Source organism: Apodemus sylvaticus, chromosome 20 (genome assembly GCF_947179515.1).
Source record: "Apodemus sylvaticus chromosome 20, mApoSyl1.1, whole genome shotgun sequence".
In the NCBI taxonomy this organism is placed as follows: domain Eukaryota; kingdom Metazoa; phylum Chordata; class Mammalia; order Rodentia; family Muridae; genus Apodemus; species Apodemus sylvaticus.
This window is the reverse complement of record NC_067491.1, coordinates 11,712,893-11,729,058: the sequence shown is the minus strand read 5'-3', so window position 1 is coordinate 11,729,058 and position 16,166 is coordinate 11,712,893. Positions and strand designations below refer to the sequence as shown.

At 46.3% G+C, this 16,166-nt stretch overlaps 1 pseudogene; it reads right to left on the bottom strand.

Moving 5' to 3' along the window:
• Positions 1-3,914: 3,914 nt before the first annotated feature.
• Positions 3,915-4,381, bottom strand: LOC127670477 (40S ribosomal protein S19-like; annotated as a pseudogene).
• Positions 4,382-16,166: the final 11,785 nt, after the last annotated feature.

The window sequence follows — 16,166 nt, the reverse complement described above, 5'->3', positions numbered from 1 at the left end:
AAAAATAAATGCTGTCTTAGGGCTTTATTGCTATGAAGAGACACCATGATCAAGGCAACTCTTCTAAGGACAGCATTAATTGGGCCTGGCTTACAGGTTCAGCTCATTATCAACAAGGCGGGAGCACGGCAGCGTCCAGGCAGGCATGTTGCAGGAACTGAGAGTTCTACATCTTCATCAGAAGGCAGCTAGGAGAAGACTGGCTTCCAGGGAGCTAGGATGAGGGTTTTATAGCTCACGCCCATAGTGACACACCCACTCTAACAGGACCACACCTTCTAATCATGCTACTTCCAGGGCCAAGCATAACAAACCATCACAACGTGCATTGCAGAGGATGTCAGTATTTCCTGGTGACTGGGATTTGGAACAAAGCGGTTTTTATTTCTTCTTTTCCTCAGTGCTAAAAACTGTTGCAGTTTGCCTGTACACATGGGGTTGAAAAGCTTAACAGACCACTCCGATTCAATTATCGTGCTGACATGTCTCTACCTCCAAGCCCATGTTTCCCAACCCAGTCGATCTAAATCTCCAGCGAATCTGTTGTTGTTTTTCTGCTACTGCTTGTCACCTGAAGTCATTTTGTAGATGTCCACTTCCTAAAGGATTATTGAATCAATGGATATTGTGAATTTGTCACACACAGGCCCCTCCCTCCCTCGTGCACACACTCATCCCACTTCCGCATTCACTGCTCTCAACCAGTGTTCTCAACCTCGTCCTCCAACAACCCACAGACATCCACACCCCTACGAGGATGCTGTTCGAAAAATCGGTGAGCATAGTTGGTCCTCACTGCGGCCGTATTAACAAACTCGGCAGAGCAGATGATGCATTCAGCTCTGTCTGTAAAGGTGATTAACTGTCCAGAAAATCTCAAGCGGCTGTGTGTTGATCTGAGTTCCAGTACCAGCAGAATCAAATATGTAGTGCAAAATGGCAGAACTCTCCTTTCAAGAATGTCTGTGAAAGAAGTTGTTCTTGAAACACTGTCCTAAATAATTTCTTCCATTCACACTTGTGGGGGCGGAAAAGGCTGCGGGGGGTGGGGGAGAGGTCCTCTCGGCCCGGAAAACAAGCAGACAGGGCCCGCATAGGGAAAATTGGCAGGTAGGGCCCCTATAGGGGAAACTGGCCCGGCTGCGCTGTGCACCGCACTGGGGTAGGGACGATGGACACCTGTAGAGAGAGAAGCTGTTTGGCTAGCAGGGGGCGGGGGCGTCCTTGCTCAGAAGGCTGTGCTGTGCTGGCATGACCCTCCCCAGGTACCTGTAGAGGAAGCTTGGCTAAGAGGCTGGATCCTTCCCTGGGGCTTTTAACACTGAGGCCTGCTCCATGCTCCTATGCGGTGGGTTTTGATACGAAGAGACAGTTCATAGTTTCAATGCTTTATTATAGAGAAGTAGGAAGAGAAAAGGAGATAGAGAAGTAAAAAGAGAGAAAGAGAAGATAGAGGGATGTGAGCTGGCCATGACCATGTGGAAAGAGGGGAAAGAATGGGGAGAGAGGGAGGACAAGGGAACGAGGGCAAAAAGGAGGAAAAATGAGAGAGAGCGAGGAAGGGCAAGAAATCTCCTTTTATACTGGCCTGGGTTACCTGGTTGTAGCCAGGTGACTGTAGGGGTGGAGTCCAGCTAGAACACTAGGGGCCTGGGGCGTGGCCATAAGTCACTGATGGCGACAGGATGATGGAGTTGAGGAGTGAGGAGTCTGGGAGCATGGCTCACTGGTTCCGTCCCTTGTAGAATGTTCTACTGGGTCTCCAGAGGAAGCCTTGCTCAACCAGGCCACAGACTGCCTTACACGGTCCCACACACACTTGGCCATTTTGCTTTGATGTCTTGTTGTGATGTTTAATTATCATGGAACTGTAGGCTCTCTTCTCCGGTCTCCAGTGAGAATCGGGACTCATTCCTAATAAAAATGTATCTGTAGGTGACTTGAAAAAAAAAAAAAAGAAAAAAGAATTAGATGAGAGATCATTTGTGGTTTTACAACAGTGAAGAACTTGGCTGTATTTTGTGCACTGTGACTTGGTATGAGGCTGAATTTACAGCTAGCTGATGATCTCATTAAACAAGACAAAGGAACTCCAAGGTTGCACAGAATTCAGGCCTGTGGTGTGGATGATGACAGCTGGTTTTAGTCAGATATGTAGTGAGAATTTGGAGTAAAAAACAGAATGGAGCCATTTGGAAAATATGCAGTTTGCTCACAAGAAGGCAGAGAAGAAACCACGTATTCTGTACAAGAACAACAAAAAACACCTTGAAGGAAGCTAAAGGATTGTCCAGATGCTACCAATTGTATATTCAGCTATGTCGAAGTATAGAAGCGAGCTCTAGGCTACCGTATCTATAAGGTCACCCCGAGAGTCATTCCGCCGTGCTTAGCAATCTGGGTACTTAAAAGCTGCTGGAGGCACAGTCTAGGTTAATCTACTGCTTTTCAAGCTAACAGCAGCCTTTGGCCTCATTTGTGGGATGCGAATTGGACGAGCATGCAGAAGCCAAGAATTGTGTATAACTTAAATTTTTTTCAAAGCCTATTTTTAATGATGGTTCTTAAATGCTTTAGCCCTCTTTCTAGCCTACCACCCTCCAGAGTTATTGGGAAAGAAAAGATACGGAGGTCGGGGGAGTGGACCTGTTTAGAAAGGTTCTTTGGAGCAACTTCTGTCTGTGTTGTCTGGAAATTGGCAGTTCTGTTCACAGGTTAGCAGTGGCAGCTCGATCCACTCGCAAACACTTGGCGAATATACCAGCTGTCCAGTTCTGGAGAGTCGGGATAGCAAACACGAGTCAGCAGCAGTGGCACTACCTAGCAGAGACAACCAGGCCTCAGTCCCAGCAGGAGGGACCCAGAGGGACTTCGGGAGAAATTCTTGGCCATGCCTCTCTCAGGGAAGCGGAGACCAGTGAAGATGTGAGGCCCATAGGCGCTGCACCGCCAGCTCTATAAACAAGCCAAGCTCAGACTCAGTCACTGTCCTTCGAGCCCTTGTTAGACTCTCCCCAGACATCACGTGCCCTCCACAGGTCTCGCCGCAGCACGTGCATCTGTCTCAGCCGACATCACTCTGCCAATCAGCCCATATCCTCGGAAGAAGCAAGAAACTGCAGCACACCAGAAGTTTTTTTTTTTTTTTTTTTGGCGTGTCGTTGTTATATTTTTCCAACCCAATTACCCGGTAAGAGAAATCTCAATCAGTAACAATACAAGCTATAAGCCTAGATTGGGCAGATCTCCCACTACACTTCTCTATTGCCATCTATATTATCCCATAGAACTTGCAGTTTCTCCAGGCCAGGAGCGTCTCATCCTCCAGTCCATCCTCTGTAGCTCCTCCCACTTCCCATTGATCCTTTTCTCCTCCCCCTCTCAGCTCCTCCTCCTTCTTCCTGCCCAATTATTAGCTCTAGCCTTTATTTGAAAAGTTTTGGTTTGGGTTTTTTTGGTTTTTTTGTTTGTTTGGTTGGTTGGTTTTTTTTTTTTTTTTTTGGTTTTTGAGACAGGGTTTCTCTGTATAGCCCTGGCTGCCCTGGAACTCACTCTATAGACCAGGCTGGCCTCGAACTCAGAAATCCACCTGCGTCTGCCTCCCAAGTGCTGGGATTAAAGGCGTGTGCCACCACCGCCCAGCTTCCTTTACTTTTTAAAAGATATTTTTTCTTTCTTCTTTGAGAATTTCATACACGTGTGATGTGTATTTTGATCAGATTCACTGCCTCACTACCCTCTCCATCTCCCCTAGATCTATCCCGACGTGCAACTCAAATCAATGTCTTTAAAAAATAACCCACTAAATCTAATTAATGCTCCCCATGTGTGCACGGGTGTGGAGCTAATTGTTAAAGCATTAGTAGGCCTACCAGGGGTCGCGGTCGCACCCCCCCCCTTTTTTTAATGAATGAGGCAATTTATTAACCCAGCATTCTCTGTTCTAATGCTTCTTGTTGGCAGCTGCCACCTGTCCAGCGATCCTATCCAAATCTCTCTGTCCCTGAGGTATTAGCTTGCAGGCCCCCATCTTGGTCCTTTTCCGCCATTTTCAGGGCTTGGAGGACCCGGCGGGCCACACTCTTAGAGCCTCTGCTGAAGTGGCTGGGCCTGACACCGTTTCTCTGCTGTCCTCCATAGATCTTGGTCATGGAACCAACCCCTGCACCACCACGGAGGTCCATGTGCCATGTTGTGCAAGCCGCTCGCGTGTAGAACCAGTTCTCGTCACATGGGGCAAGCTCTTCCTGTTTGGCCAGCTTGACTGACTGTGTCCACCCGTTCGCTCCGGGACTTTTCAGCTTCCCAGACTTTATAAGGAAGGCTGCCAGAGCTCTGACAACTCCTGCTGGCTAACGTCTCTTACAGTCACTCCAGGCATCATGTGACTTCCGAGCTGCTAGCCAGGGAAACGGCTTGGTGGGGGCGGGCAGGGGTAGGGTGGCACCCTTAAACAAAGCTGATTCCTCCTCTGCCCTCAGAAGCCCTCAACTCTCATCTCAATAGCTCTCAGCTAGGGGTGGGGCTTGTGAGGTTTTCCCCCCATCGATGCTGCAGTGCTGACTGACTTGGTCTTGTTAAGGCAACCGCAGCTTCAGTGAGTTCCTAAGCGAACTGGTCAGGTTATGTCCAGAAGACACTCCTTGTGGGGGTCCTCTCCAGTCTCTGGCTCTGACAGTCTTTCTGTCCCTCTTCCAAGATGTTCCTTGAGCCTTAGGGGGAGGAGGGACAGATGAATCGTTGTGATTGAGCACTCGACTTACTACTCTCTTTGAGCCTTTTTTGTTTGTTTGTTTGGTTGTGGTTTTTTTCGAGACAGGGTTTCTCCGTGTAGTCCTGGCTGTTGAGTCTTTGTAAGTTTCTTCATTTCTATCCACTGCTCAAAGCAGGTTCTGTACAGAGGACCGAGGAATGAGCTAAAATATAAGCACAAAAATAAGTACTTAGGGTCAGGGAATGGTGGCACACACCTTTGATCCCAGCACTGGAAGGCAGAGGCAGGTGGATCTCTGTGAGTTTGAGGCCAGGTTGGTCTACGGAGAGAGTTCCAGGACAGCCAGGGCTACATAGAGAAACTCTGTCTCAAAGACCCGATAAATAAATAAATAAATAAATAAATAAATAAATGTAAATAAAAACAATGCAAAATTATTTAGAAGGCAGTTTGACATTATCTCCACCTAGCAGAATTACAGGAGCACATTCAACCCTAAGACCTATGAGCTCTCCGGCTATAGGTTCTTGACCATATTTACTGTCAGACATGAATTCCCTCCTGTGTGATTAGGCCTTAAATCCAATCAGAAAGCAGCTGGTTACCCCCATGACATTCACGCTGCATTGCACTGCATTGCCCTGTGGGCGGGCCTTGCCAGGCTGGCTGTTACTCTAGCTAACAAGGTTCACAGCTGGTAAGACTGTTGATCATTTTTCTCCTGTGAGACACTCAGGACCCGGATGAGGGAGAAGGGAAACTGGAGGGCGCTTGCTGCAGAGGGTTTGACCCGTTTCTTCTGTGTTAACTGAGCAACTGTCTTCTGTGTCTTCACCACTGACAGGCATCGGATTTGGGTTACCTTGGGTGAGTTTCCTTCAGAGGACAGCTTGGGGGTGGAATTTAAATGCGAATCATTAGCAGCCAGCATTCCTGGGAGGCCACTGTATCTTGGGGCAAAGCACCTCTGGTGCCTGCTAGAAATGTCCTCAGTGATTATCTCTGGGGTGGGGAGGAAGGTGATCTTCTCTCCACTTTGTATTTGTATTGTTTTGGGTTTGTCATAATGAGCATCGAGTTGTACAAAGGGTTAAATGAAGTAATTAAAGCCCAAAGCACCTTCAGTGAATCTTTTAATCACACAATAAACTGACCTATGATATTTTGAGTGCGGCTCTTTATTAGTTTTCAGTGTGAGGACTGAAGCTATAGCCTCCTGTATATCAGGCAAAAGTTCTACTGCTGATCTGCACTTCTGGTCCTATATTATATTTATAAATTATAACACAAATTACAATTATAAATATGATAGATACAAATTATACAACACACATTTTGCATACAAATACAAATAGCCACAGGTGAATTTATTGAGTACTTAATAAACACATATGACTTAAAACCAAGCATAAATGTAGATATTACCCAGAAGAATGAAAGTGTGAAACTGGATTTAAGATACTCCACAGCCCTTGCTGCTCATTTTGCTGCTTTATGACCCATGAAAGTCTTTTTTCTGATACTGTTTCTCTCCAGTACTATCCAACAGGACGCTTTGTGATAGCAGCTATCTGTATCCAGGCTGTGTGTCCAGTATGGTAGCCACTGCCCATGGGTAGTAATGCATGTCTAAAAAGTGGCAGATACAAACCTGGGGGCAATATTTCTATTTCCATTAGTTTTGTGCTAGACAGTTTGTTAGTTGACAATGTTAATTTGACCCAAGCTAAAGTCATCTGAAAGGGGGGATCTCAATTAAAAAATATCTCCTTAAGTTTGGACTTGTATGCAAGCATTTTCTTTTTTATTTATTGGATGTTTTCTTTATTGACATTTCAAATGTTCTCCCCTTTCCCAGTTTCCCCCCTGGAAATGCCCTATCCCTCCCTAGTCCCCCTGCTTCTGTGAGGGTGTTTCCCCACCCGGCTACCCACTCCTGCCTCCCTGGCCTGGAATTCCCAGCCTTCCCAGGACCAAGGGCCTCTCCTCCCATTGATGCCTGACAAGGCCATCCTCTGCTACATATGCGGCTGGAGCCTTGGGTCCCTCCATGTGTACTCCCTGGTTGGTGGTTTAGTGCCTGGGAGCTCTGGGCTGGGGGTGGGGGTCTGGTCGGTTGCTATTGTTGTTCTTCACAAGCATCATTTTAATTAGTGATTGATAGGGGAAGGCCCAGCCCACTGTGGGTGGTGCTATCCCTAGGTTGGTGGTCCTGGATTCTAGAAGAAGCCATGTGGAGGAAGCAGGTAAGCAGTGCTCTCCAAGGCCTGTGGATCAACTTCTGCCTCCAGGTTCATATCCTGATTGAGTTCCTACCCCAGCTTCGTTCAAGGAATAACTCAGATGTGGAAGGATGAGCCAAATAAACCCTCTCTCTCTCATCTAGTCACGGTGTTTCGTCACAGCAATAGTAACCCCAACGAGGACAGGTGTAACTGGCTACTTACCTGGGCCAATGCAGTTTAAAAGCAGTGTTTAGCAACAGGCAGAGAACAGGACAAGTCTGCCTTTCTTGAATTTGGGTTAGTTCCACCGCCCATGACTTTATAATTCCCTAGTCTTGACTCCCAAAGCTCGTTATAATTAGATGTGTAGGAAAACAAAATTGGAAGAGCTAATTAAACATAAAAGAGTGTGTATGTGTTGTTTAAACAGATGCTAATTTATTTACATATAAAAGTAAAAGGAATTCAGTTGGAAGTTAGGTGCCAAAGAGCTACAGGACTCATTGCCAGTTGGGTAGTAATTTTGGTAAATCTCAAAAGACGACAGAGGAGGTTGCTGCACATGAAGTGTGTGGTCCCTGACCACAAGCCAAGAGAGGCTTCTTGACGAAAATCTGTCTCAATCACGCTCCCCATAGAGCGAGAGAGGTACTGAAGGGGCCTCTATATAGTACAGGACACACCTGGATGGCGGAGTCTCAGCACAAAGTGTTATTATTTGGAGGGTCAAGGGGCTACCTCTGCATTAGGCAGAGACAGTGACGGCCGTTTTAAGGTTCTAGCCAGAAAAGAAAGAAAGGGGATGTCCCTCCTCTGGAGTGGGTTAAGGTGTTGTCTTAGTTAGAGTTTTACTGCTATGAGCAGACACCATGACCAAGGCAACTCTTACAAGGACAACATTGAATTGGGGATGCCTTACAGGTTCAGAGGTTCAGTCCATTATCATCAAGGCAGGAGCATGGCAGCATCCAGGCAGGCATGGTGCAGGAGGGGCTGAGAGTTCTACATCTTCATCTGAAGGCTGCTAGCAGAATACTGGCTTCCAGGCAGCTAGGATGAAGGTCTTATAGCCCACGCCCACAGTGACACACCTGCTCCCACAAGGCCACACCTACTAATAGTGCCACTCCCCTAGTCCAGATATATACAAACTATCACATTCCACTCCCTGGCCCCCATAGGCTTGTTCAAACATGAGTCTATGGGGGCCATACCTAAACAGAGCATAATGCAAAATATATTTAGTCCAACTTCCAAAGATCCCATAGTCTATAGCAGACTCAACAATGCTAAAAGTCCAAAGTCTGTAGTAAGTGGTACATCAGCGACAGTCTATTGATAGTATTATCTTCACAAACTGATCAGAAAAGAGGAAGTGAACCTCAGTAATAATTAAATATATATTTGTTCCAGTACAAAATCATTATTATGTTCCTTAAGCCAAAGACTGAATACCTAACCCCATTTTAAAGAATATTTTTATTCATTCAAAATTTCATACATTTATACAATGCATATTAAGCTTATTACCTCCAACACCCCCAAGTTCCCCACACTCTATCTCCCTCCCGATGTCCTATCTTTTTTTAACTGTAACTCTCTGAGTCCAGTTAGCGGTGCCCGCCGCACATGCATGGGTGTGGCACTTGAGCAACCAGCAGCCACACTCTGAGAGGAGAAAGAGTGTCCCTTCCTCTGATGGGTGTGGAAACCTGGGCGGGACCATCTCGTTGGTGCTGGAATTTTGACCACCCTCACTTTTAGAGCTTTTTGTTGTTGTTGTTTTAAGACTTATTTCATGTATGAGCACACTGTCGCTGTCTTCAGACACACGAGAAGAGGGCATCAGATCCCATTACAGATGGTTGTGAGCCACCACGTGGTTGCTGGGACTTGAACTCAGGACCTCTGGAAGAGCAGTCAGTGCTCTTAACCACTGAGCCATCTCCACCCCCCACCCTCACTGTTAATGTCCCCTTTAGCCAATATGATTTGTTCCATCTAAAGTGGTTATGTCACCGTACTTACTATCCCTATCGGGAATTCTCAAAATTCCCCAAGGAGCAGTAAATATCAAGTCAGCAGATTTGAGCGGAATCGTTCTTTTGGACCGAATAGGGGGAGATTTTGGTTGAAATGCAACAGCAACATTTTTAGCAATAAAACAGCAGGAGCCATTAAAGGCTTCAGGGTGATTGGTAAGTCTCTCTGTTAACAATATTATCGTTTGTGCCAGCCAGTCTCCAGGAGGACCCAAGTGATGCTTCCTTCCTGGCATCTGTGATCTCCTGTTCAAGTTAAGCGAAGGCCGACCCTAAATGTGGAAGAGGGCTGGAGCAAGCACCGGCGGCAGGAGCAGTGTGGCTCCGCCTTGTCTATTGTATTAGTCACTAGCTCCAGTGCGAGCCAGCTGCCCAGCTGTGAAGGGATTCAAGCAGCCTGTGGAGAGGCCTGTGTGGCGGCAGTCTGCTAGCTCACCAGCCTGTGGCAGAGTCACCTTGGAAGGAGAGTCTGTGTCTCCAGGAGGTTCTCAGCTGACTAGAGCTTTCCTGATCACAGGACTGGAGGCTGTGAGAGGCTGTGAGTCACAGCTGCCCAACGGAGCCATTTTTAACTTCCCAGGTTCATTAAAATCTTGTGAGACACTAAATAATTTGTATTTTCTTTGAGAGTTATTTTTACCGGAAGCTGTAGATATTTGACGGTTGTTTTATATGCAATACTAGATATTTAGCATTTATTTCTGCTACTAGAATATTTGGTTTATAGGCTGAATGCGCAATCAATAATGGTAACATCTTGCCTTACAACTTTCAATGTTCAATATGTCATTAACTTGTCACGTCATTAAGTCTACATATTTTCAGGGGCTGGAGAGATGGCTCCACGGTTAGGAGCACTGGCTGCTCTTCCAAAGGTCCTGAGTTCAGGTCCCGGCAACCACATGGTGGCTCACAACCATCCATAGTGAGATCTGATTCCCTCTTCTGGTGTGTCTGAGGACAGCTACAGTGTACTTACATAGAATAAATAAATAAATCCTTTTTTAAAAAAGAAAAAAAGTCTCCGTCTTTTCTTATAACCTTTTCACAAAATAAGGAGAATTGCCAAACTCAAATGTAAAGATGCATTTTTTTGAGACTGTCCCTGTGCATTCTGGGGTTCTCCATAGGCGGAGGAGATGAGGGCCATGGTAAGTTAACACAGCCAGTCACCTAACACAAAAGCAAGAAAGGAAGTGGTTTAATCCATGGCCTACAACATGAATAACATTCACTGAAGAAGAGAGGGACAGAGTTGTCTTCAGCATGGGACCACTCTGACTGGACAACTCAGGATCAGCCCTCAGGTTGGGATGAAGAGGCAGGCCAAGGGTGTGAGGACACTTACTGCTTCTGCCTGTGATATACTCAAAGAATATCAGTGTGCGTGTACACACACACACACACAACCATAAGTAAACAAAACAATTTTAAAAGAACAAAGATGGGGTGATATTTTTATTTCAACTTATACTACAGTGTTATATGAACATAACCCTCTCTTTGCATGGAATAAGTGGGTATTAGCCCAAAAGTTTGGAATACCCAAGATTCAATTCACAGACCCTATGAAGCCTAAGAAGAAGGAAGACCAAAGTGTGGATGCGTCAGTGCATCTTAGAAGGGGAAATACAATACTCACAGGACGAAATATGGAGACAAAGTGTGGAGCAGAGACTGAAGCAAAGACCAACCAGAGACTGCCTCATATAGGGATCCATCCATGTACAGCCGCCAAACCTGGGTGATACTGTGGATGCCAGGAAGTGTTTCCTGGTATGGCTGCCTTCTGAGAGGCTCTGCTAAAGCCTGACAAATACAGATGCAGATGCTCACAGCCAACCACTGGACTGAGCTGGGGACCCCAGTGGAGGAGTTGGAGAAGGGACTGAAGGAGCTGAGGGGGTTTGCAGCCCCATGGAGGGAGCAACAGTGTCACAGGCCAGACCTCCCTCTCCCCCGGAGCTCCCCGGGACTGGACCACCAACCAAAGTACACATGGCGCTGGCCACATATGTGGCAGAGGGTGGCCTTGTTGGACACAGTGGGAGGAGCGGCCCTTGGACTTGAGGGTGTTCGATGCCCCAGTGTAGGGGAACGCCAGGACAGGAGGATGGGAGTGGGTGGGTGGAGGGGGAGGAGGCATGGGATAGGGGGTTTCAGAAATGGAGACCTGGAAAGGGGAAAACATTTGAAATGTAAATAAAGAAAATATCCAATCTAAAAAAAAAATTTTAAAGAACAAAGATGGAGCGATATTTTTATTTCAACTTGTTAAAGTGCTATATGAGCATAACCCTTCGTTTGCATGGAACTGCCGGGAAAGTGGACACGGGCCAAGAGAGCATAACAGAGAAACGATCCTCTGCATGCCTGGTCATTAATCTTAAAAACAATTCACTTTTTGGTAGTTTCACGCGTTTTATAGTGTATTCAGATGGTATCCGTGACTATTCCTCCTCCCAGCTCCTCCGGGACTCTGCCCGTCACAACCCCTCCTAACTTCCGGTCCTTTTCACTTATTTATTTTTATAACCCCCCTTCCTCCCCCCACACAGTGTAGGCCCATCTGCTGGAGCAAAAGAAATGTATCATAGGTCATGGTGCTGAGGAAACTGGACTTTTCCTTCCCCGGCAGTCCCGGGGGCTCCTTGTAAGCCTTTCTCCATCCATGTTGGAAACGTGGCCTGGCTTGACCTAGTGAGGGTCCCCGGCAGACAACCAGAGCTGCTGTGAGTTCATGGGTGTGGCAACAGCCATGCGGTGATCAGAGGACACGGTTTTGCCGCAATCCTCCCGGTTCTCTGGCTCTTCCTGCCCCCTGGTCCGCCATGTTGGGAAGGAACGGGATACAGATGCCCACTTTTAGGTTGGCACGCCTCATTCATCCTGTTCCCCAGTTGGGAATCCGGCAGCATTGGCCGTCAGCCACCGGGAAGAAGAGTAGCAAGTTCTCCGCTAATGCCTAGGTCTGTTAGTCTTCCACAAGGACATAAACATGCAGCCAGGTGGCGGTGGCGCACACCTTTAATCTCGTCACTCCTGAGGCAGAGGCAGGCAGAGCTTTGACTGTTGAGGCCAGCCTGGTCTGCAGAACGAGTTCCAGAACAGCCAGGGATACAGAGAAACCTGGTCTCAAAAGCCAACCCAAACGAACAAATGAAACCAAAACCATTGTGTTTTATAAAAAAGAAAAGGAAGCCAGGAATATGCTTGGTGGAGGTGTGGTATGGTAAGGGGAGGGGGGAGGAAGAGAAGGGGGTGAGAAGGGGGTGCATCCCCAGGGTCATGCTGAGACATCACTTCCCCCCGAGGGACCAGCCACACGAAGGGCAGGTACAGTATAGAATAGTTTATTTAGGGCATGGTGAGGGGAGTTGAGGGGTTGGGGAGACCAACCATGAGCACATGAGAGAGGGGGGGAGGGGAAGGTAGAGAGAGGGGCAGAGAGAGTAAGAGGGTAAGAGCATAAGGAGGGGCGAGCAGCCTCTTTTATACTGAGTCAGGCACACCTGGCTGTTGACAGGTAACTGTGGGGCGGAGCCTAGAAGAAATGCTAACAAAAAACAAAAGAAGAACATAAGACACGCATGGAGGGCAAATAATAGTTTCTTCAGGCAATGGCACTGGAAAAACTAAATATCCCAACGTAACCCAGAGCCTTCTCTAACATCATATTAAAAATTAACTTGAAATGGGTGAAACTGGAAGTTGTGAAAGTCCTTGCAGAAAGCACAGGGCAAGGTCCCTTTGACATGGCTCAAAGACAGTCAGTCGTTGACAAAGCCAATGACTTTGTTTCAGTGAAGGCACCAAAAATATGGGCAACAATAGCAAAATAAGGAAACAGATTTTGGAGAACTAAAAAGCTTCTGCACAGCCCAGGAGACAATCAGCCAAAATTTGCAAGTCCTGTATCTGACCTGACAAGAGATTAATAGCTGAAATATATAAACAGTCATGCAATTAACACCAAAGAGCAATCTGATTTAAAAATGGGCAAAGAGCCGGGCAGCAGTGGCGCACGCCTGTAATCCCAGCACTCTGGGAGGCAGAGGCAGGCGGATTTCTGAGTTCGAGGCCAGCCTAGTCTACAGAGTGAGTTCCAGGACAGTCAGGGCTACACAGAGAAACCCTGTCTCGAAAAAAACAAATCCAAAAACAAAAAACAAAAACAAAAACAAAAATAAAAATGGGCAAAGAATCTGAGTGTGATGACCTAGATGTTTGAGCAGATGGGAGAATTTCGGGGAGCTACCCCTGAAGCTGTAGCCCTGAGTTACAAAGAAAAAATCTGTGTCAGAGAAAGAGAGAGAAGTGGTTGAGGGTCAGGGAGAGAACTCACTAGACACTCTTTCAAAAAAAGACAAACAGACAAGTACATTTAGTGTGCCCAACATTGACCAGTCAAAGGCAAATCATAGCCATGAAAGGGGGGCTGGAGGGGTGGCTCAGTGGTTAAGGGCACTTGCTTCTCTTACAGAGGTCCCGGGTTTGTTTGTCTCTCTACCAACCGTGTGAAGGTTTGTATATACTCCACCCAGGGAGTGGCACTACTAGAAGGTGTGGTCCTGTTGGAGTAGGTGTGTCACTGTGGGTGTGGGCTATAAGATCCTCATCCTAGTTGCCTGGAAGTTAGTATTCTGCTAGCAACCTTGAGATGAAGATGTAGAACTCTCAGTTCCTCCAGCACCATGCCTGGCCCAGACGCTGCCATGTTTCTGTCTTGATGATAGTAGACTGAACCTCTGAAGCTCTAAGCCAGTGCCAATTAAATGCTGTCCTTGTAAGAGTTGCCTGGGTCATGGTATCTGTTCACAGCAGTAAAACCCTAACTAAAATAATCTGTAAGCCCAGTTCTGGAGAATCACATGTCCTTTTCTGGTTTTTGGCATACATATAAGCAAATACTCATAAAAATAAGTAATATATGAAAACATACACACAAGATAAAAAAGTATGAAATATTATCTCATATGTGTCATAATTGTTATTATAAAAAGTGATAATGAGTATTGAGAGAAGGGAACCCCATTTCTGCTGGAGGAAATATAAACTGCTATAGCCATGATAGAATATTGTATGGAGTTTCCTAAAACAGTAGCAATTGAACTACCATATGATCCATCCATGCCACTTCTGGGTGCACATCCAAAGGAAATCAGCAACTCTGTCTGATACCCACTGCCCTGTGCTCATTGTAGCATTATTAACCATAGCCAAGATGAAGATGCCGGACGGTGGTGGTGCATGCCTGTAATCCCAGCACTTGGGAGGCAGAGGCAGGAGGATTTCTGAGTTCAAGGCCAGCTTGGTCTACAGAGTGAGTTTCAGGACAGCCAGGGCTACACAGAGAAACCCTGTCTCAAAAAAACCAATAAATAAATAAATAAATAAATAAATAAATAAAGAAGACAAAGAAACAATGCAAATGCGCAGTCCCAGATGAACAGAGAAAGAAAATGTGATGTAGTCACCCAATGGGATATTAGTCATTAAAAGGAAACCTGACCATTTGTGTGGTTGTGTTGATGAACCTCAAGAGGACATGCTAGGTAAAAGAAGCCAGAAGTAGGATACAGGTAAGTACTGTATTATCTCGTTTACATGTAGATTCTAAAAAAGAGGAACTTCAAAAAGCAGGAGAATGGAAATCGCAAGTGGTTGGTGGTTGGGAGAAATGGTCATGTTGAATAAAGGGTAGAGACTTTCACTCATGGAGTAATGTTCTGCTCCCCCGATGTAACGTACCCAGGGGTGTCTACAGTCAGTACCGTAGTGAATGTACACCTGCAGTATTGACAGGTCCTGCCATTTGTAATCCAGGGATGCCAAGCCAAGCAATGTTCATGTCCGCAGCGCATAGTAAGAGTACATTCACACTACATTTAGCAGCCCTTGACATTTTGTTTGGAGGGTGTGGGGACAGGGTTGGGAGGTGGCTCAGTCCATAAGTGACTGCTGTGCAAGTGTAAGGACCTTAAGTCAGATCCCCCACAAAAGCTGGGCTTGAGGCAAATACTTATAATTTGGGTTGTGGGTGAACAGAGGCAGATGGATCCCTGGAGCTCATAGGCTGGCTAGCTAGCTTAAACAATCTGTGCACTCTAGGTTCAACACGAGACCCTGTAACAAAGAATAAGAGAGGGAAAAATTAAGACCTGAAATAATATCTGGTTTCTACACAAAAGGACACATATGAATATGTGCACTCAAACACATCTGCACACACTCCTGTGAACACGTGTCTGTACGAAACACATAACAGTATTTTAAACTTATTTTGGGTCTGGGTATTATTGACCCAGTAAGCACAGGCCCAAGACTATTGAAGGCCAACTCTGTCTACACAAGTTCTTCAGCAAAAAGAAGTTTCACTTCCTAAGAAATACAGAAGTTTAGCCTGCATTCCATTGAATGGTTCAGTTGGGCATAAAAATTGCGTTTTGTATTTCCCTGTGGGCTCATGTGGAAGTCAGGGGATAACTTGCAGGGCTCAGTACTCCTCATGAAGGCTTCCAAGATGTGACTCAGGGCCTCAGGCTCCGCCCCAAGTACCCTCCCCTGCAGTCATCTCAACAGGTCCATAACCTCTTGTTTTTACTGGTTAGAAAGAGATCTTGGCCCATTAAAACTTAAAGCATTAGCCCTTTGTCTGGCGTATCCTTATGAGTATTTTCCCCAAGGTTTGCATTATGTTCTCTTGATATGTGAGAAGAAGGACTTTTAGGGACTGGGAAGTTGAAGAGGGGAGTGTAAGAGAGAAGGAGAGATGGACAAGGTCAAAGCGTAATATATTCATGTGTGAATATGTCACAGTGAGACTCTCTAATTCGTACAATTTGTCTGTCAGGTATTTCAAAGTAGTGGGCACACACATGAGCTGAGGCGGTTTAGGGTTCTTAAATGTCGCATGAACTTGTGAAGACTCTGCATGACAAAATGCACCGAATTACGTGAAGTTATTCCTGATTCTGAGAACCCCGCAAGGAAACTTCCTGGAGTTTGAGATGGATAGGCAAGGTCCTGAAGCTGACCGACCCACACAGATCAGACTTGGCCAGGTTTGTTAACTGATGGCGTGTTCGTTTGAAAACCAGGCGACCAGCCAAGAACTCTCTCAGACTTCCATTTAACAACCTCGGTTGGTGGTGCAAAGGCAGATAAGGCCTCTGGCTCTGATGG